This window comes from Barbus barbus (assembly GCF_936440315.1).
Source record: "Barbus barbus genome assembly, chromosome: 6".
Taxonomy (NCBI): Eukaryota; Metazoa; Chordata; class Actinopteri; order Cypriniformes; family Cyprinidae; genus Barbus; species Barbus barbus.
Window position 1 is genome coordinate 3,539,712 of NC_136734.1, and position 24,228 is coordinate 3,563,939.

General features: G+C 36.3%; 1 protein-coding gene across 1 annotated transcript in view; it reads right to left on the reverse strand.

Moving 5' to 3' along the window:
- The window catches only part of bmpr1ba (bone morphogenetic protein receptor, type IBa), a 58,980-nt gene extending 34,964 nt beyond the window's left edge, over positions 1-24,016 (reverse strand). Inside the window, exons 1-3 of the mRNA XM_079418116.1 lie at positions 23,918-24,016; positions 19,741-19,797; positions 8,133-8,199 (exon numbers count right to left, since the gene is read on the reverse strand). The gene's annotated coding sequence lies outside the window, so the exon portion shown is untranslated. The remainder of the gene's footprint in view (positions 1-8,132; positions 8,200-19,740; positions 19,798-23,917) is intronic.
- Positions 24,017-24,228: the final 212 nt, after the last annotated feature.

The following is a 24,228-nucleotide window of genomic DNA, read 5'->3' on the forward strand; positions in this document are numbered from 1 at the left end:
ATAAGCAAACAAACAAGAGAACGAGAGGTCAATTGAACCGTGCTCCCTTTTACTGAGGCTTCTGGATAACCAATCAACCAGTAAATGTGTGAAACACACACACACACACACACACACACCTCTCCCAAACATAACGAGCAGCAATGGAGGTCATCTTTAAGCTTTGACCTTTGACTCTTCTTCCAATTTGTACAAGGTTGACCTTTAACCCATATCAAACTCAGTCTGAATGAAGCTGGAGGAAAACAAAACCTTGTAAAGTAAAGACAAAAACACGCAAGCTTTGTTCCCAACTACACAGCCCATATACTCACTGCTGATAAATACGGTTGTCACTCCTTCTCTAAACACTTGATCCTGTTCTGTGCACAGAGTTCTTATATTTACTGAAGCGACAACCAAACTCCATCCTAAAACATTCAGATTGTGAAAACACTGCAAGAAAATGATTTTCATACTCGGACTTGTCTTAGAATTATACCGTTTTCCAGTTCAAATATCAAAACATTCCTAAATCAAGATACAGTACATTCATTCTTAAAACTTAAGTGTGATATTAAGTTGGATATTTAAGTTATCTCAACAAATTTTAAGTTTTTACAACTAACTGCAGCAGCATTTTTACAGTGCTGGAAAACAAGACAAAAATAGCAGAAGTATTTCTGAGTATTAAGTGAAGTGAAGCAGTGTTAATTTCGTTGACGAAGACAAAAAATATTCGTCAACTAACCTTTTTTCTGTGACTAAGACGAGACGTTGACGAGCTAAAACTAATATCTGATGATAAAAACTATGACGAAATTTATGCGCGTCTTCATTAACAAGACGAGACGGGACTAACTTGTTATTTGAGGACTACCGGACATTCAAAATACATCCTATAGGCTAAGTTAACTGTCTTGTCTTTCAAAATGTGCATCTCTGTCATTGGATAAGGTGCGTTTGCATGGCAGCCGCGGTGGACGGATAAGCTACCAAAACGCGAACTAGTGATCTGAAACAATGGCCTCAGCAAACGAAGGGTTAGGGAGTGGGTGACCAGACGTCCCGTTTTTCCCGGGAGTCACAATTCATTGTCGATTAACTTAAAGTCAGTGAAGGTGCGATAGGCGGAAACGCGCTGATAGAAGTGCTCTCTCTCGCGCACGCTCCACTTTTTCAGTTCTCATACAGCGCGCGATCAGTTCTCAGTGCTCAAATACACACACAGCAGTCCACATGTCTCTCATGTAGAGTATCTCACGGATACTCTACATGAGATCCCAACGTTAGGAAAGAATGGATGAACTTAATGAACTTTTTTTTAATGAAGTTCCAGACAGTCAGTAAGAACTCTGTCTTTTGCTTACTTTAGTTTATTTTAGCGTGGGTTCGTTTACAAAAAATTCACAATTCGATGCCGGATGCTGTATATTGGATCTGACAGTCATGTCGCAACACAAGTGGGACTAGCTGTTTTTATTACGTGATCACTATTGCTTTGTCTGTTAAACAGATCATTTGATGAGTATTTATGCGTTTTTAACCTAAATCACAGCAGCATCCATCTATGAGGAATACCCTATTACCTCTGAATTATGTTTTTTTTTGTTATGTAAAAATCTTGATAACATAAGTGGACCTCAGAGAACAGTACAAAATAAAAAATAGAGGCAGTTCATGACCTCCTTAAGTGTATTAGCCAACTTTTCCGTCAACTTGCAATGCATTCTTGGTTTGCCAAGTTACCAAAAATATCCAAAATGGCACGTTAAATGACGTATCTTATTAGAAAGCCAAATGTAATGCTGTGTTCCTACCTTTTGGAACAGTCGTCATGTCAGGAACTATTTATAAATGTTTCACGTCATTCCAAAGAAAAACGTGTGTTTGTAATTGTTCGTTTTAAAAACTCCTATAAATATTGCAGTAATTCCCCTATAACCACCTTTCACAATGCAATCATTCCCTTCAGACTAAATCATGCCCCACCCCACATTTTTTTGTTGAATATCCTATTTGACTTAGAAATGCATCACAATACAAAATACAAAAGTAGTGCGTGAATGCCATTTCATGTTACTTTACAATGCTCTCTAGGAAGGCAGCTTAGGGATTTGTCCCGAACGACTGTTTTCATTTATTTTATGACTGTTTGTGATGATCAAATGACAAATCCGATGCATTAAATCAACAAACACGCATTCCCCACTAAAGCCATAATGGCAGCAACACCCTGACTAACACCAGCCAATCCGTTCCATCTGTTACCCGGCCCACGCTACAAACTCATCTTCCAAATGTTTGCTCCTGTTTTCACAGCTGACAGGAGGGATGCGTTAGTCTGTTAAAGGAGCGTTTGTCAGCTTTCGGTTCGTGCGAATGTGTGTTTTGATGCCATTAGGAGAGGTGAGTGTTCTGTCACTGCCATTATGTGGTGTGCCACAAAGCGAGGTGTTGATTGTCCAAATGTGGAGGTGAAAAAATCAGCAGCAAAAATAGACCTTCAGCTGTCTGAACAACACACGCATGCTTTTGGAAACAGGGATCACCTAAATAGCACTGAAACTAATAAAAGCATAAACAGTTTAAACCTAGACAGCGGCTCAGACAACGGTTATGTTTCCAAACTCAGTGGGCTGCCTGTGCTGGCGGCATTTGAAGGCAGTAATGAAAGATATATTGGCCAAAATGTAATATATATAAAATACAAGGTTGTCATACATTTAAAATTGAAATTCATTTCATTTAAATTGTAATTTAACATTTATATTTAATTTTAAATTAATTACTGAATTTAAAACATTGACAGACAAACTGAGAGAAAAGTTGATTAAAATACTTAACACTTGCATTTTTTTAGATATTTAAAAATATAAAAATATATTATATATTTTTTTAGATATTTAAATCAAAAAAGTATTAAGTACAAGGTTTTAATATATTAAAATTAATTTAATTCAATTTAATAATTAATATGATTTAGACTTTTGTGTGCTGTGCGTATCAAATCATATTATACAGCTGAATATGTTTTGGAACACATCCTTGTGTGTGTACGTGTGAGAGAGAGAACACCTCAATGACCAGGATTTGCAAGCGAAAGGTCAGAGGTCAGTGTAATGACCTGAAGAGACTCAGCGACACCACACCTGTTTGAGATCATCCGCTTGGTCACATACCATCACACACCAGTGTCTCCTGCACCGCTATTTAACAGTGAGCTTCTGAATTCACAACAATGAATAAGCTATGTGCACATAAGGCAACATATTATGAGTGAATTATTTATTTGAACTGTTTTTTTGTCAAAACGACAAATGTTAGGAATGGAATACTACTATACTATTTTTACAGAATACAGTATCGTGCACTGTATACTCACTCCTACAACATTTAACAAAATGTAAACGACACAACCAGAACACATTGCAGGAACACTAGAGATACAGTATCCCACAATGCAATGCACTTGACCTTCAATGTTTAATGTTTTGATTGCAAAAACTGGCAAATGTGAAGACATTTTTACGTAAAATTGGATTAAAAAAAGCAGTTCCAAAATGACTGGATGCCATTTAAAAACAATGTGACAACAATGTTGCACACTACTGTCTGAGGGCGAGTACATACTGATTGAATTCCCATTTCTGCATGAAAACAATCAAAGTTTATCATCCAAATTTATAACAAGAGTGTTTAATTGCATTAATCGGTTATTGTTTTGCATTTTATTATTGCCTAGGATCAATGGAAATGGTCAGCGGCACACAGACAGCGAGGTGGGGGGAGTGTGTGAGTGTGTCTGAGGGCCGTGAGGGGAATGTGTTAGAGTTCAACATGGGTGAATGGAACATAATCAGCACATGCAGGCTGCTCCACATTTATTCTGCTTAAACAAAGACAAACACACACACACTAACGAGGGCAAGCGCGGCTCCACTGCCACCTGGCTCATCCCTCCAATTAAGAATTCCCTAACGAGGTGCCAATTAGAGGAAAAGAATGAAGGAGACAAAAGCAAAGGGTCACAGAGGGCAGAAAACATGAAACAGAGAGAGAAAGAGACAGACAACAAGGCGAGAGGAAGTGATGGCAATTACACATGACAAGACAGAAACGTGTTTGTTTAGACTCGCTATTTGATCTATTTTTGCTTTTTCCTCGTTATCGTCAGGAGTTTAAAGGGCAAATGTTTGACATTTATAAATATTTCTGGATGGGTGGTATATAGCGGTTACAGATGGTAACTGAAAGGTTGTAGGTTCGAACCCTGAAAAAGCTTTGTTTACGATGAGCTGGTATGGATATTAAGGCTGCACCGATATTAACATTTCGGCCAACTTCAATGGCTGAAAACTTTGGAAGCTTTTGATAAATAAAAATTAAAATGCTAATTGTGACTTTTGCAATTGCAAGTTATAAACTCGTGACTGCGAGTTTACAACTTCCAACTTTTTTCTTAGAATTCTGAATTTACATCTCACAATTTTGACCCTTTTCCTTAGAATTCTGACTTTACGTGCCACAATATTAATAATAATATTAATACAATATAATTCTGACTTTACTTGTCACAATACCGACAGTATAAAGTACAGTATATCTCACAATTCTGACTTTTTTCCTCACAATAGTCAGAATTGTGAGATTTAAAATTTTTAAAAAAAAAATCACAATTTCCTTTGTGAATTTTTTAGTCAGTGGCAGAAATAAGCTTTTTTAGAAAAGTGATAAATGGACAATAAAGCTGCTAAATTTAATACCTCATAAATGGCTGCTAAATTTTAAAAACTTAAACTACTGTATCACAATTTTATTACAAACTGAAATTTGCATTCAACTTTTTATTTAAATTACTAGTCGCAAAAGTGATCTAAATGTAAAAATAGGGGAAATAAGCATGTTTATTTACATTAGTACTAGTAAGTAAAAAAATGTTTGCTTATAAACAATGGGGAATTCCCTAAGAACTAATTGTAGCCACTTATAGTGTCATTTACGCACTCATTTCACAAAAGAAATTAAGCAAATGACATAATGACATAAACATACCCACAAAATGTTTCAGTCTGGACATAAAACCTCAACTGTTTTTACACCTGCACGTCTCAAAAAAAAAAAATAAATCACACAAATGGATCCTGATAACAACCTCCACACAGGCATTCCACTGGAGGTCACGACCTCTGAACATGACCTTCGACCTCTGTCTTAGGATCAGTCAGTCAGAGCACTGTGAAAAAGTCGACTGCCTCTGAAAACATACAATATCCCACCAGGAAGAAAAGAAAGACAGATGAACGGAGCAACGAGACCGAGATGAGAAAGGATGAGGAACTGAAGCATGCATGTGTGTGGATATTGGTCAGCTTAGTCTGAACTTCAACCGCCCACTTAGACAGGAAGAGATTATTTGAGTGATATGTAAATGTGCCAAATTTGTTTTGTTTTTACATGTCATTTAAAGGTGGGTTTATCTGAAATAGATTGCACCATATACAGGTGGGGGAAAAGGAATTGATATCGTATTTACTTGCTGCTAAATGCTTTAAACAAAACTATGAGTATCATTCAAAGATTTGAAGCCACTCCCAGGTGTTTACTGTATTGTTTAATACAACCTAAACTCTTCCCCCGCACTTTTTCTCGGTCAAGTGTGTTAAAGTAGAGGTTTGTGCCAATGTGAATAAATCTAGATTTAAATTAAAAGGGAAAAGATAGTCATGTCATTTTGGATACGTTTTCTTCGTATCCAAAACGATGTGAACATCACGGAGCGCTGAACGCTCTCACGCGCTGTATGTTTCATTCATACTCGAAGTCGGAGGGCGCTCTCGTGCAAAGTCCAAGATGGACTCATATGAGAAGTAATAATAACTTTTGACAGGCATCCCTCCATCTCTGTAGCTAAGCTGAATAACAAGCATAAAACGGATGAAACGTGAAGACCATATGGTTTATGTGCGTTTTTCAAGTCTTCTCCAGGTAATAAATATAAATGATACAGTGGTAACTGACAGCATTAATTACAGTACAGAAGCTATAAAATATATGTTCTGCCTTATTCTGTGATAAAAATGGAAAAAGTGTTTGTAGTGTTTATATATACTGATTGTACAATCATAACCATAAAATTGTAAATAGTAAAATATTTATCAAAAATATTATAGAAGACAAATTGGTTATTTTCCAGCAGTGTATTCTATTTCTTAGCCAATTAAAAGTAATAGATCATATTTTTTTGTCAATTATACATACATAAATATTATGATTACTATTATTATTACTACAACATTTGACATTTCTGTCCCTCTCACTTCTGAAATGATTACTCCCCTGCCCTGTAACATAACTGAATATAAAACTTTAGCTATATGCGTGTTATCTTATTTGGGCATGAAATATTTTGTGGCTCCACGTGAATTTTTTTCCGGTGGGAAAAGGGCCAAAATCTTTTGACGTTGAAGGTTGCAGACCCCTGGACTAGGGCATGCTTTGAGAGGCTGGCAAATAAAGGTGCTGGGAAATGCCTTGTTCTCACTAGTGCCAGTTCCATGGATTTATCATATATCTGGCCATTGACCAGAGGATTACCTGAATTTAGGAGGGCTGAGGCCTATTTTTCAGTGAACAAGAACAAGAATGTTTTCTCTGTCTCGGATCGTTTGTGGATTTTTCCCTTTTTCCTGGAGCATTGCAGGTGGGATCCAGGAATCCCTGAGAAGATAACGTTGAGAGACTGATCGAGTTTTTTTCCCTCTTATTACTTCTTCCTGTTTGCTGGGATTATGGCTTTTTTGGACTGCTTCTTTGTTGTGGACTCTGATGGATGGCATTTGGATTTGCTGTTCATTATGCTGTAGGGTTGAACAATGTTTGTTTGAAGTTTATATGTTTATTAATGCATGCATTGAATCCCTGAGAGTCTAATGTTTGGCACATGCTTTATTGAATTGATGGTTGGTAAACGGTTTAAAACAAGGTTACCCAAAAAAGAATCCTTTGGTAACAATAAGACAAAGTAAGATACGTTTAAATTGTTATAGTGTTTTCTGAACATTAAAGCATGTCAACATATTCTGTTACACCAAATACACAAAATAATGATCTTTAAAATAGAATCATATGACCCCTTTAATATTTTCTAAAGTCTCTTGCTCACAAAGGCTGAATTTCTATGATCAAAAATACAGTTAAAACAGAAATCAAATAACTGTTTTATGTTAATATATTTTAAAGTGAAATTTATTCCTGTGATGCTAAGCTGAATTTTCAGCATCATAACTCCAGTCTTCAGTGTCACATGATCTTTCAGACATCAAATGCTAATTTGCTGAAGAAACATTTATTATTATTATCAATGTTGAAATATTCAGCTTCGTATTTTTGTGGAAACCTTATGATAAATTGTTTTCAGGATTCTTTGACTCATGTCATTTGCAATGCTTCATGGGAGAGGGTGGCTACAAATGAACTACTGCAGTTGAACTGAACTGGCCTTTGGTTTCTACAGAAGTATTTTAATCCCTTAACAATCTCAGATGCTCTCAACAAATCTGTCATTAAACGTTTATACACTCTCATCCCAAATCACTTAAATATATGAGATGTACAGAGCCTGACTGTTGTGCTCTGTTTCCAACGACACACAACCCCGGTGTGTGTGTGAGCAGGTGGTGGAGTGGATCTAGGGGTCAGCAGTCGTGCTTCAGCTCCCAAATATAGAGCGTCCGTGTCACCGACTACGAGACGCAGATCTCATATCATGCGGAGACCTCGCCACAGTCGACCCTCTCTCTCACGTTCACACTACCGTCTTTATCTGGCCTCCACAGCCTGGCATTCAGAGCGGTATCATGTGTGTAGTGTTGTCTGTCTGTTGTCTGTACACTCACCTGAAACATGAAACCAGCTCGCGGCCCCCCGAGCATGACCTCTGACCTCTCTTCCTCTCTACAGATGTGAGACTCCTGCCCACTCGCTCTGCTAATACGGAGCGTGTTTGCGCACATATATGTTATGGTGTAGCTAAAGCTTCCGCGTCGATCACGTTACGGAGGTATAAACATTACCGGTAACAGCGGGGTCTCAACCAGCAGTGGACGTATATGTAAGATCAATCTTTTGAGTGTGTGTGAGACTGTGTTTACCTGCACACGTATCACTGTCCCGCAAGCATTAGCTCCCACCACCCATCGAATCTTCAGTGATGTAAATCTGTAGAAACACATAAAAACACTGCTGTTTTACATTTACAAAGGCAAGCAGCACTATTTGAATGAATATTCAACTTCAGCATGTAACGTCATGTACTGTTTGATAGGGGTGGGCGATACAGCCTCAAAATTATATCACAATATTTCAAGAATATTTGCGATAACGATATTTATGACAATAGTAACTGAGTTACATAATTATAAAAGTAACCAATTACCATGGAAAGTAACTATTGTGTTACTTTAAAAAAAAAAAAAAAAAAAAAAAGAGTTCAAATATGTCTAAATAACTTGGATGCTTTCAATATTAAATGTTAAATGAATGAAATGGACACTACATAGAATAAATTAAATTATTTTTAAACATTGTACACTAATAAAAAACGATTTAAAAATACTTATTTAACACTGAAAATGTTTTAACATTCTAGCAGAGATTATACCAACATTTTACTTAAAATTAATAAGTTAGTAAAATAATATTTTGTGGCCATTTTTGAGACCCCCTTCATGCAAATAAATGCAGCATTGCTGAGCAGAAGGGAATTTTTTTAAACATTAGAATATATTACAGATCCCAATTTGAATGCTATGTGTGAACGTTATAATAAATGTATTAATAGAGCTGTTGTAATTATTATCATTATTATTGTCTTTTTTATTTTATTTAACAGAACAACAGTAATATTACAACAGCTTTTATTTTGATGGAAACCCGCAGGAAGTCTTCTTTTTGTTGACATCAGCAGATTTATAAATTCTCATTACTAATTTGGGAAGATGCACGTATCACATTGTCCCATGCATTGTAAAAAAATCATAAAAGTGTTACTGAGCATTGAGCAACTGACGAGTAACACGGTTTCAGCGCACATTTCCCTCACAGTTTGGACTAACGAGACAGCGTCACGAGCTCCTGCAATGCTGTTTGAATGCAATTCATGCGCGTATTAGAAAACATAACGTTCTGCAGTGAATTTAATTGTTTAAGGTCATTTCGTGATCATACAGTAAACAGCAACAACCACCCTTTCCTCTTCTCATTGGAGACATGAGATGCAGTAGTAAACGGTCTCTCGCTGTCGGTGCTTGTAATGATTTTTGCGTCTTTCTCGGACAGTTTTAAATGCTTCCACACTGCCATCATATTTGCTGCATTAGTGCGCGCCTCTATTTGAACACGTCACGTCATTGTTCGGTACAACTTATTAGGGCTTTTTGTTTATTTTCAGCCGAATAATTTCGGCTGCCAAACAATCGGTGCATCCCTAGTAGGCCTAAATATGTCATCGCGTCGCTATATCATGGATATCACGATATGGCACTTTTTTATCATGTAAAAATTTATACCGGTGTTATCGTGGACGGTATGATATGGCACACCCCTACTGTTTGATCTATGGACAATAAAACCGAAAAATCGCTCACACTAGAAAACTAGAAAATATTTGGCTCAAAATAGAAAAGTTTATATTTGGTCCTATAAAGTATATGGAAATTTAAGTCACATTTAAAAAAATGTAATGTTATTGCATACGTTTACACAAAATATAATTTGAAGGACACCTGCTTTTATACAAAATATTATAATATATTTTTTAAAAATAAATGCTTTTGGACCAGCAACCACCCCTGCAATGATACATTTTAGTGCTTTTGAAGTAAAATCTACAAAAGTAATCATCCTATTATTTGGAAATAATCTAGTAGTTTAGTTTTTCTATTTAACTTTTTTTTTTATATATATAAAATCTCATAAATATTTGTGATCTGTCATAAAGGATTTTGATTTTTTTCATTATTTAATAATCAGCGTTTATTCATTCCTATAAATGTTTTATGTTAAAAAAATACAGAAAATACAAAAATGAACATTGTAGAACTTTTTTGGGCTTCTACTCTCCCTTCAATATCTTCAAACACCCAGATGGTTTACTGCTAAAATCAACCAAGGTTGAAGATTTGAAATATTCATTTGAAATGTTCAGATAAAGAGTCAAATCTGCTATCAAACTAAGGCTACCACATAATCGGCTGAAAACCCCGTTAAAGGGTTATCGGCTGATTATTAGCTGCCTGATGCTGTTGATTTCTGATGTCATGTCACTGCATGTTTCCACCAATCAGATACAGAAAACATCTAATGCGAAACACAAGACATCAGACGCAACCACATCAGCACCAGTCACAAGTCAGTCAATGTAATCGAATCGGTGAAAGACATCCCTTTAATACTGAGAAAGAGAGAGAGAGAGGGTGGTTTCTAAACGAGTTAGAGACATTAGCTCTAATTCAATCTGTGTTATAAAGTGTAGGGCAAAAACAAATATTTTTTGTACATTCACAGCTTTGTCCATCTCACACACACTGAATTTACTGCTGTTTGTCACAAATACCAATACCACAAAGTATTTCAACCCTTTTAACATCATTGTTAAAAAAATAATTTTTTTTCAAAGAAAAACACTTTTATATAATGAATAAATATACTTTTCAAATAAATTGCACATGCTTTGATACAAAATATGATATATTTTTTTTTATTAATGATACCTACTTTTATATATATATATATATATATATATATATATATATGACACCTGATATGATACAAAGCATTAAAATATATTAAAAAGATGAATGACAAAGATGAATGATATAAAAAAATACAAATAATGTAAAGAATGTAATAAAATATGACACCTTAAATAAATGACACCTGATCAGATACACAATATCATTAATATATTTTTAAATATACACCTGCTTTGAAACAATATACATATATGCATATATACAACACACAAAAATGCCATTTACTTTGATACAAGATCATATTTACCTTTAAAATAATACATGACACCTTTTTAATACTAAATATCATGTTTTATATATAGATATATATATATATTTTTTTTTTTTAACAGGACACTTGGGTTGATATTTTATATATAATGTAATGACATTCAGACAGTTTTAAAGGGGTCATCGGATGCCCATTTTACACAAGTTGATATGATTCTTTAGGGTCTTAATGAAAAGTCAATAACGTACTTTGGTTAATATTTCTCAATGGTAGTGTAAAAAACATCTTTGCCCTGTCAAAATCAGCTCTGTTTTCATCAAGCCATTATAGTCCATGTTGCTTTAAATGCAAATGAGCTCTGCTGACCCCGCCCCTCTCTTCCATGGGGTGATGAGCAGACTGTAAACTTCAGCCGCGAAACTGGCTAACTAGCATATATTAGGAAAGGCGATTTGCAAAGAAAACCCTTATACTCACTTCTTCTGTAGATGAAGCTGGATCACGAATGATTTGCGCGAAGATAGACGCATTTATGTAGATCAGGGATCGGCGCATTCCCTTAAAAAATGAAAGTAACGTTAATCCTCTGCGTCTTCAGCGGCTCAGATGTCAGGAGTAAATGACGACTGCTATATTCATTATTACATCCAACAACGAAACGCCTCAATTGCTTAATCAGAGCCATACCTGTCTTCCCCTGCACCGGAGTCGACACAGCGGACAGCTCTCAGCTCACTCAGGGTGGTTCTAAGGTAAGACGGCCTTGTCAATCAACTATAGTGGGAGCGGCCTAGGCAGAACTACGTCATTCTGACAGGAATCTCAGAACAGCCTGATTTGAGAAAGGGGATTTAAAAAAAAAAACACTGGGTGGATTTTTATCATTATAGGATGGATGTCTCAACATAAATGTGTTGGAAGTGTGTGAACACAACTTGTAAAGTGAATTTTGCATCCGATGACCCATTTAAGTGTGACCTAATCGATCAAATATTTTTGGGGGTCACTTACACTGATCTATATAAATGACTCCATTATAAATGTTCTCTATTATAGGTGAGTGGTCACTGTATATTAGATGTGTCTTTAAAATGGCACAAATGAACAATGGAAATGCAAATGAAGCATGAAAAGGACATTTTGGCATCCATTTTTGTGTTTGTATCGAAATTTGTATAGAATTTGACAAAAGAAAAGATGACGCAAATCTCCCAAATTATGTAATTTCTTTATGCTTTTTAGTGGCGAGCATTTCAAACAGGTGCACATCCTCTATTTCGCAGTTACCCATAATTCTCTACTCATGACTCACCCAGCTGTTACTGTGCAAAACTGCAGCTCTGAATAGTTCAGCAAATCAGCCATGTATGAAAACTTTGAAACAAGCACTGCTTCAACATCTGTGGGAATTTTTTGGCCTATTTTATCGTCCGCCAAGTTTAATCGCAAAAAATACACAGCACAGAACAAGGTGTGTCTGTTAACACTCTAGAGGAAAGGGGGAAAACACAGCCATGCTGATCCACAGAGGAAAGACTTCACAGTGCACTGGCTTTTACGGCCATCCCGTTTGGCAGTTGGGTAAAATATTCCGGAGCTAAAATTAGCAGCACGGCACAAAGACCCTCATTGAGAAGGATGTCTGGCACAGAAAGTGAAATCACAGCAAACCTGTCCAAACCGTAAGACAGCTCAACAGCTCCCGCCGGTTCACTACAAGACCACATCTTCAGATAAACGTCCTGAGAGCGAGGTGAATCTGATAGCGCCTCAATCAGACATACTTCAGACTCGAATCCGTCTGTTGACACGCTCTAATCCTTAGCGCTGGAACAACGGTCACCTTGGAAACTCCAAGAATTCCCTCAGAAGTCCCAAAGTGTGTGTATGTGTCTTGCAGACGTCTCTATTTCAGCGCGAGTCACTGAAGGATTATACTCGCATCTCTTCTTTCACGTTGAGCTTTAACACACACAGAACAACAATCGCTCTGTTGAAAGCTGCTATTGTTCAGGTAGATACTTCAGAACAATAGAAGCCATCAGCAAAACTTCACACCACTAATGTATCAGCCTATTACACGCTACAAACTAGTACATCGATATGGTTCATCTATCTGAAGAGCAGGATGGCAAAAATGCTAAGTCAGCCAATCAAAACAGCATAATCAGAGGTTTTTACGTTCTCTGACATATCTTTTTTTATGACTTAAAACACTGTCATATTGCAAACTAGACTTTGTGTGAACACTAATTAAATGAGCACTTATTTTGTATAACAATATTAAAGAATATTCAGAGTTCATTACCACATAATCAATAGTATCTCAATAGTATATCCACAAGACATAAAACAATAACCTTTTAACATGACATTAGGAAGCGATTTTTTAACACTAAATATTTCTCATACTAAACATAACCGAAACTAAAATTAATATTTCCAGTAATTGAAATAAAGCTAAAATAAGTTATATTTATATATATATACACACTAGTGTTGTCAAAAATATCGATATTTCGATAAATATCGATACTGAAATATCTGAACGGTACCAATATTAATTTCCCGAAGTATCGATACACCGATACTAGCCGAGCTGTCACTTTCACTTCTCTCCAAAGGCGCGTGGACAAGCACCACACGTGACCGCACTCGTCTCCTTCGCTCTGGTTAAATAGCAAAAGTGAAGTGAATAGAAAGATGACTGCTCTGGTTGTTAAAGAACACAGCAGGAGCGCTATCTGTAGGGATCTATGATCTCCGCGATGCAGAGAACGCGCACGGAATCCAGTCATAAAAACGGAATTTACAGTTTAACGCGGAATGTCACGGAATTTGTCAAAGTTTGGATGAATTAATCAAAAGTAGGTCATTACACTTAAATCAAATCGCGGTATGGACTAGTATCTGTAAATATTAAGCTGCAAAAGTGGATTTAAATATGAATCCTGCATGTTCTGCGCGTCTCTGTGTGAATGTGCTGCACGTGCGGTTGTGTTTACTAATGTGGCGCTCGCGGTGATTTCAGCGGCTGCCGTCTCAACGAGGACATAAATACATCAACAATATCTCCAGAACTGATCTGAAAGGCACTTTACGAGCATTTTACCATTTAATTTGAGTAAAACTAGCGTCATATCATACACACACAGAACTTTAGAAGTATTCACGGCAACCCGTCAAAATAAAAGTTCAGTTTAACAGCCTATTAAAGACCGTGTGCCAGAAATAGGCTATATTACTATTATTTAGTAGAATGTACATAATACTACTACTTACTACTACTGTTAATTTTTTTTAAAGAAATAATCACAAAATATTTTAATTTTAATAGTAAATCCCCTTCATTTGCCAAAAATGTAAATGTCTAATTTTCATTAATTCAAATATAAATTAATTAAAATTGTTTTATGCCTTCATCTGATATCCAGTAAAATTTAAATACACAACACAGAATTTCTGAGGGGGGAAACACATTTCATAAGGCTACTGTAAGAATAAATAAAAATTGTTTGTATGCATTCAAATAATAGACATGCTAAAACACAGAATTTGGTAACAATAAAACATAAGGTGATAAAAAAATAAAACATTTCATACGGCCCTAAACGTGTCATTTTTGTTACACTTTTAATAAATTAAATGTAAAATTGTATAATTTTCATGATTTTAATGAATTAGACATGTTTTTAGATTTAATAGCATTTAATTTGACCATTAATGAGTCCAGAAAAATTCAAACGGAAAAAAACGGAATCCAGAAAAATTAAAATGGAAAAAATTGAATGTAGAAAAAAATTAAACGGAATTTGGGGAAAAATAAAACGGATTTCATAGGGCCCTATATCTGGAAATATTTTGGTTATGAAGCAAATGAGAATATCAACAAATAGAACTTTGGATTTTAATTAGTACATGTATTAGTAAACGTTAGTTTCAATTAACATTTAACTAAGATTAATAAAAGATTAATAAATAAATCAACAAATGCAGTACCTCAAGACATTTTTTTGTTCATGTAAAATATACCGCATGTTCTCGACTAGTTACATTTATCTTTAAATTAAAAAAACTACCCCCTTAATATTGTGGCAGTTTTTTTCACCGTGGTATCGAAAATGGTATCGAGTATCGATATTTTTCAAGGTATCGTATCGAAGTTAGAAATTCCAGTATCGTGACAACACTAATACACACACACTGACCAAAATTATAAACGCAGCACTTTTGTTTTTGCCCCCATTTTTCATGAGCCGAAAAGCAGTCAGTATCTGGTGTGATCACCACTTTCCTCGCGCAGTGCAACACATCTCCTTCTCATAGAGTTGATCAGGTTGTCCACTCCTCTTCAATGGCTGTGCGAAGTTGCTGGATATTGGCAGGAACTGGAACACGCTGAAGTATACGCCGATCCAGAGCATCCCAAACATGCTCAATGGGTGACATGTCCGGTGAGTATGCTGGCAATGCAAGAACTGGGATGTTTTCAGCTTCCAGGAATTGTGTATAGATCCTTGCAACATGGGGCCGTGCATTATCATGCTGCAACATGAGGTGATGGTCGTGGATGAATGGCACAACAATGGGCCTCAGGATCTCGTCACGGTATCTCTGTGCATTCAAAATGCCATCAATAAAATGCACCTGTGTTCGTTGTCCATAACATACGCCTGCCCATACCATAACCCCACCGCCTCCATGGGCCACTCGATCCACAACGTTTACATCAGCAAACCGCTCACCCACACGACGCCATACACGCTGTCTGCCATCTGACCTGTAAAGTGAAAACCGGGATTCATCCGTGAAGAGAACACCTCTTCAAAGTGCCTCTCACCTCTCCAAAGACGCCATCGAATGTGGGCATTTGCCCACTCAAGTCTGTTACGACGATGAACTGCAGTCAGGTCAAGACCCTGATGAGGACGATGAGCATGCAGATGAGCTTCCCTGAGACCGTTTCTGACAGTTTGTACAGAAATTCTTTGGTTATGCAAACCGATTGTTGCCGCAGCTGTCCGGGTGGCTGGTCTCAGACGATCTTGGAGGTGAAGATGATGGATGTGGAGGTCCTGGGCTGGTGTGGTTACACGTGGTCTGCGGTTATGAGGCCGGTTTGATGTACTGCCAAATTTTCTGAAACGCCTTTGGAGACAGCTTATGGTAGAGAAATGAACATTCAATTCACGGGCAACAGCTCTGGTGGACATTTCTGTAGCAGACCTGCCAACCTGTACGAATTTTTGCGTAGCGGGCACGCATTTTGACCTCAAAGTACACAGGTACGATTTGTCACTTTAAACTACGCAAAAACCTGCTGACGCCTTTGTGCACGCACAAAGCAATTAAGCAAGAGCAAAGAAAGAGCACTTCGACCAATCAGAGCGCGGGGTTCATTCCCCATCTAGCAAGTGGGATGATTGACAAATGCTTAGACCTATCATTAAAAAGAGACTGCAAATAGACAGCAAAACAAAATCCTGCTCGGTCTCGTGCCTTTTTTACTCCCGCCGTCTGATTTCTTAAAAGAGTACAGTACACACCGTACTTACAACTAAGGTAAACGGGTTGGATGTGGAAATATTGAGTTGAGTTAACTTAATCCTCTGGAGTCGACGTGATCGCATTGATTTTCTAGACGAACTGTGAACAGAATAAAAGCACTCATATTCATATTCAGTCAGATCTGCTGCGGTTTATTAGTGTACATATAGCTGCACTCACTGAACAGCGTCCTAATATTAGGGCTTTTAGTCCAAAAAAGTGCACGTACTTGGATAAATACTGATATATTTGCACTAGAGCTTCGCCCGTGTCTAATAAACCTGTAAAAAAGTCTTCCCGGAACATTCACATCTGTGTTCTGCTGACAGAGCAGACAGTTACCGTGTTTGGGAAACAGCTTGACAAACAGTCTTTTCAACTACACAGTATTATTTCTGTATTACAGTCATTAATAAGTTAATAGTTCAGATATAAACACTGATGTTTATGGTAGCGTTCAAAATAGACCTTTTGAAAGTTAACTGGCGCTTCAAATAACGTTTGTCGATTGCATTGTTTCGCCACTAGGTGGAGAGAAGTGACTTAAAAAATTTATTTGTGATTGAATCAAGAGATTCGTTTAAAAACACTGATTCATCCAGTAAAGAAACAAGTCAAGTATTTATGAGTGAGACATTAAATCATTCATTCAAACCACTTTTTCATCATTTTAATATGAACTAAATATATTATAAATACATATTAATTTAAATGTTTAAAAATTCGTTCAAATTAAACACTTTTAAATAGACTGCAGCAATGGTATTTTGTCACACATTATTTTAATCAAATGATGCACATTTAATGAGAACACAATGAGCTTGAGGTACAAAAGAGATGCTGAAACTTTATCAGATGGAGGCAGCACCAGCAGTCTCCCTGTATGACACACAAGCGAGCGGCTGTGCATGTGAAATGGATATATATACTGCAGCTCAGGGATGCATGATAAATGGGTTATGCGAGGGTTATCCGTCAGCAGTCTATAAGTTTATAAGTGCATACAAGAGCAGACACACACAGCATTGATCACCAGTCCAGCCACTGAGACAGGAAGTAATGAAACTCCACTAGCATAAGCACTTTAACAGACGTGAACACTGGAGTGGGGGTGTGGCAAACCGGAAAGCACGTAAATCAATCTTAATAGCCAATCACGAACATATAAGAGTACAGCAGGGTATCTGTGTAATGTCCCATGTGATAACTAGATTACAGTTTCTGCAGCAAACGTTACTGGTGCTTGCTTACCTGTGCTAAATGCACTGCTATGGGTGTTACTCACAAAGGCTGCATAGGCTTTAAAATAAATATTTATTAAAATGAAAGTAACTGTTTTCTATTTGAATATATTTTAAAGTGTAATTTATTCCTGTGAACAAAGCTGAATTTTCAGCATCATTATTCGAGTCTTCAGTGTCACATGACTCATCATTCTAATGTGCTGATTTGTTGCTCGAGAAACATTTCTACTTATTATCAATGATAAACAGTTGTGCTGTTTGTTGTGGAAACCATAATTCTATTCAGGATTGTTTGATGAATAAAGTGTAAAAAAATAATGCATTTATAAAAATCTGCAAAACACACACTTAATTAAAAATACTTCTTCATTTCAGTTAAAGGTGATAATTTCATAATCAGGAAATATATGCTCTCAGGAGCACGTACATTAGAAAAGCTAGTCATTTCTAGACTTCATTTCTTTTATCTCCCTCTTTAAAGAGCGAAAATGGGTTTGTGATTCATAGAGACAGGCGGTTTTGCAGTATATTACGTGCAACGGTAGAAATGTGTCATTTCGATTTATTCTTTATACCACAGAAGACATATTTAGACAGCTATGAGCGGACAGAACTGCTGTACATTATTTACACATGAGAACATCAAAGAAACATGAAAAGCACAGTTTAGTTGAACTTTGACGCATTATTATAGAGGTCACAGTCAATGCATATAATGACCGTGTAACCTAAAACATGTAATTCACATTTATTGTCAGAACTATCTAATTGACAGTGTATAATATTTCATTATATGATGTGATACTTAACATTCTTTTTATGAATAATCGCCATTTAATTTAGATAGAGAAAATAATCAAGTGAGCTTTTGCTTCTAAAGTATCCAAAAAATAGATATTACATGGTTATTTAATATATAAACCGCTTTTTCCACACACAAAAACAAAAAACTGATACAGACTGCTACGATCACATAAAATTACTCATACCATGATATAAGACTTGGGTCACACCGCCCACCCGTAGTGGGTGGATTGCAGAGGGTATTTGGCTTTTGGACAATGGAAAAATGAGTGACTTTTATGAGTGTGTGTAGTGGTTTATTCAGCTGGTTGCCAGATCTTTTCAGAGAGAGACGGTATAATATCTGACAGCCATTAATCATAAAGCGCTCCTGGGATTTAAATGGCTCAATTTCCTCTTGATCTATATCTCTTTTCAGCAAGCGATAATATCAGCCCTGCAGACACCAGCGATCTCTCTGCCACTCACTCTCACACACACACACACTCACACACCTGGGTCAATGGGAAGTGCGTGTGATTGTATATTACCTGAGGAATGTACCGTGATAACATTATTTCCTGCATGATAAATCACTCAGATGAACCTGAAGCCTTTATAGACTCGCTAAACACCGGACTGGAGATCTCATGCTCTCAAATGCTCTAAATCTGTAGCTTTGTCAACTGAGGTTCAAAACAGCTCCTGGGTAGTTCCTGCAGAACTACAGTTGATCCCATAGGGAAAAAAAACACACTTGAGAGCTAACAACAAATTGAGATGCCATTCAAAACTTGTGCAACTTTCTTTTTTCTGCAGTACACAAAATAAGATATTTTGAAGAATGTTGTGGTCCAGACAACACCGGACCCCACTGACTCACTGTACAGACAAAAGAATCACTTAGACAATTTTCTACATATCTAAAATATATCTAAACATTTCTACATATTAAAAAAAAAAAAATTGTAATAATATTTGTATTATTTATTTAGCTCTGGATGTGTGTTCAATATGTTGTACTGGGAGAGGATCATCCTTATAGCCTTGTCTGTGCAAAACATTCCTCACGTAGGCCTACTTCTCAGCATTATTATCAGTCAGAAACTGTATCTTTAGGCCCCATGAGTCATAATCCATCTGAAGAATCAATACCACTCACCTTTCTGATATAAGGATGCTCCATAACCAACCTGCAGCCAATAAGAATACAGATCACCTGAGAAGAGAAAACACACAATCAAATACACCCAAATCCACACACCTTTCACTATTATACTACAAACACTAGCACATAACAGGCCCCGTCCCCGTTCGGTCTAGCAGACTTACAATGGCCACCGCATGCGCGTGTCGTCTGTCATTTTAGGGTTCAAAAGGGTGCTCGTGAGCGCCCCCTTTGTGGCCCATATGCACCTTCAATACACACTTTTGAGTCTGAACTGGTGCGAGCTCCGCAGCAGACTTCTGCCCGGCAGTCAAAGCGGCATTACATCACGAAAGTGCGGACTCAGAGGAAGAGCGTGAGGGTTTAGAGTGCCATTTGGGACAGGGCCACACTCCAATAAATATTGAACTTTAGGGCCTGACACTTCTCAAGTCAAATGATGCAAGCAACATCACACAAACATGAATGTTATATATATGTATTAATGTGAGCAGTAGTGTCAGGGCGAGGTTGAGACTAATGGAGCTCAAACAGAGACTCCCTTTGAGTCACACACACATACACAACCACACAGCATGTCTGTATTATATTCAGCTAAATCATATTAGTGTTCTAAACCCAAAGGAAGTGAAAAATCGAAGAAAATCTAAATAAATATAAACACCCAAACATAGTGTCTACACCACAAGCATGATAGTTTTGTTGACTTTACGCACTGGCAGTACAGTGAGCTTGGTTGATTGTAACAATTGAATTTTTCTGATTTGGCACGCTTGCAGTGTAGACAACTTTATGATTCAAAGATTTTATGATTTGAGTTATGAAGACTTTGCACAATTGCACTTCAGACAGCTTTTTACAGAGATGTCTATGTTAACAAACTATTAAAAATAATTTTTGGTAATTGAAATAAAGCTACAGTAAATAAACTTTTAAATAAACTTTTCTTTAGAAATAAAATGATTATTTAAAATAAAAATAATTGCACAATATCAAATATTTTAAAAAGAAAAGAAAAATGACAAAAGCACATAACTAAAATTTCAATGAAAACTTAAAATATAAAAATAAAAGCTACTTAAAAATGAATAAATATTATAATAGTATATAAATGATAGTAAAATAACTGCTTATTGAACAAGAAAAAAAACAAGATGGATCTTGATTATGCACATTAGTTTTTGATTGGATTGTGAAAAGTCTGAGTTGGATCATAGACATCAAATGAGTTATATTACAGGAAGAGCAAGTTATGACATTTTGATTTCATGTTGATTTTAAGTGTTCTAGTTTTGTCGACTTGCGCTGTAGACGGGGTGTACTACTCACACATTCCATCGCTCTCTCTCATACACACACACTCACATCTGCTGTTCGACTCTGGCTGGTCGTTGAGTCTTTCCTGCCTAGTCCCATGACGAAAGGTGGGGGGTGAGGTAAGAATTGGATGCTTTATGCCATATGGTCACACACTCTCCAACGTGAACTCCACATAACACACACTGACACACAGCTGGACCTGATTAGTGCCTTTGTGTGTGTGTGTGTGTGTGTGTCTGTAAACTCAAATAGTTTGAGGTCTCTCACTCTCTGTTCATCCGTGACATTGGACCTACAGTCATATTAGTGAACTTGTTTTGATATCACACACAACGAAGATGTTACTGTTGTAAAATGCTACTGCACAACACATAATAACCTGAAAAACAAAAATAGCGTGCAACCGATTATAGTCAGTTAGGATCCTTTGTATTTTATTATTCATGTTTTAGGTTAAATATTTATAGCAACAGGCATGACTGTAAAGAAAACTTCTTTAATGAAGATTTCAGCATGTTATCAGAGACACTGTCTCTAAATTATTAAAGCATCGCTGCTATAGCCATATTTTAGCCTAACCCTAAATTTTAAGATAATTACTGTGCACTGTTATGTTAGATTCAGTCTGTATTTTCTAAAATACTGGTCTGTGTATGCATGCAAACAGACATAGTTGGATGTTATGTCACATCTCCCGTTGTTCGTTTATTTGTGCCTTGCATCACTTTAGGTCCATCTCAAGTTAAAAATATCTTTAAAACCTTAAAAGCTGATGTTGTTATTGTTAACTAAGACTAAAACTATTACAAATAATTTCCGTTAACTAAAATAAAGTTGAGTTTAAAAATATATCAATATTAGATTTAAAAAAATACAAATGTAGAAATTAGATGTTTCCATAGCAACTAACTTAAGTATAAGTTGAAGTGCAATAATTACCTAAACTAAAACTGAAATATAAATAAGTCAAATTTAAATATAGAATAAATATAACAAGAAAAGCTAATAAAAATACTAATAAATACTATAATAATATAAAAAATTATATTAAAATGTTGTGACAATAGGAACATGTCCTATGCAAAAGCCCCCTAAAAAACAAGCCTAATTAGATTTTATACAGGGTTAAGGCACATCAATCAACTAGATATAAAAATATGTTTTTCTCACATATTTAAGCCAATACCAATTCATCTAGTATACTATATTTCGATGTACTCTCAAGGTACTTGTTTAAAGTTTTAACGATCATGAAAATGTACAAACGGTATAAATCAAGCTATAGTGACTTTGCTAAACACTGATGGTATTGTGTGAACTGTGCTTCAGTCAACAATTGATTCTTGTGTTCATGGAGCAGATGGTTCATAAAAGTCAAAAATCAAGCAGCTAATGGACACAAACAGTCTGATTCCTCCATTATCCCAAGAGAATGTCTCTCCTGTTGGGATTACCCTCTAAGTGCTGAAAGAGTAGAGGCTATCAAGATAGTGTGAGTTAACTCCTTATCAGAGCAGTTAAAAGTTTCTATCGCTGTATCATATTCGCAGCAGACGTGTCCTGAACACCCTATATCATGATCAAATCAGCAGTGCAAACCCATCCAGTGTGTCAAAGGAATATTCTGGTTTCAGCGGTTCAAGCTGAGCTGAATCGACAGCATTTTTGGCATATTGTTGATTACCACAAAAAATGTATTTCCACTTGTCCCTACAAATCTGGGTTACAGTGAGGCACTTACGGTGAGCATGGCCAGTCTGTAAAGGTTCAAATAGACTGCTTCAATAATATAGCCACAAAAAGCTACGTTAACACAATGTTAATTAAAAAAATTAACTAATTTACTTTGTCAAATTTTAAATCAAAAAACATAAAAATGATAGCTTTACAGCTTCAAATAATTGAAATAAAAACCACTTACTAAACTTCTTTTCTCTGTTTAGTTATATCCAATGTTATACAACTGTCATTATGACAATGCATCACCATAAACCCTAAAATGACAATGACTTAAACAGTTTTACACTGTCAAATTGAAGTAGAAAGGAGTATTTTAATAAAATTATAAGCTTGGAGGCAGGACTATGTGTTTGCCTGACCAATAACAGTTGTTCAAGGGAAACAGGCAGTATTTCTAATGCAGTGACACACTTCAGCTTTTTTTAATGTTATTATAAAGTGTAACTCCAAAATATCACAATACAAACTGTCCAAAAGCATATGACAAGGAGAAGATCTTCAATTAATTCCCTAACAAAAAAGTGCTGTGCTGCAATAGTACAATGATGTACCAGATGTTAATACCATGGTATTGTGATATACATCATGGTACTGAATATTTACCATTTTCATATGCTATTAACGTTAGATATGTCGTACTTTGCAAAGTAACCTAATTCAAAGAATATGGTACCTGTCGACAAAAACATGGTAGTAAATCTTACTGAATCATGTTGATAACAGGTCTAAAGACAAACTGTGAAAAGTGTTGATTTCATAAAAACCTGTCCAGTATAACAATCACGTATCATTTATCCTAAAATACCTCAGTAACTAACGTTACAGTTAGCTACTAACGTTAGTATAACTAGATCTCCTTTATATGCTCTCTTGGGGACATACAGTACGATAGTAACTTATTTCGGCGGATATTTACCATGGTAAATGTTTGTAACTATGTACAGTGCAATCCAAAGAGCTAACGCTAGCCGTCATCACAACGCACCGATTAAACGTTAACGTTATAATTCATTGAAATCAATCGCAGTTCTGTTAAAAGAGCAGATACACCACGAGACTGATCCGAATCACTTCCCTCCGTTAAATAAGACGGGACTGACTGGATTCTTACCGGTTCTGAAGTCCAAGTCTCCGTGATTTCTTGCTAAAAGCTCCAGAGTCCGTGCGAATGATGTGCCAGTTCTTCAGCGTTAGTCAACATCAGCAGCGCGAGACGCGCGGGAACTACCGGCGGCGCGTGCACGCTAACAGACAAACTCAACCACAGTGAAGTGTCAGGTGACCTAAATCAAGGGTAGTTCACATAAAATACATTTCTTATAAAGAATTATTGCAATTTATTTAATAATAGTAGACATTTTCCATTATGACTTGTTTTATGATTCTAACTTTACTCCATTAAAAATAAATAAATAAATACAT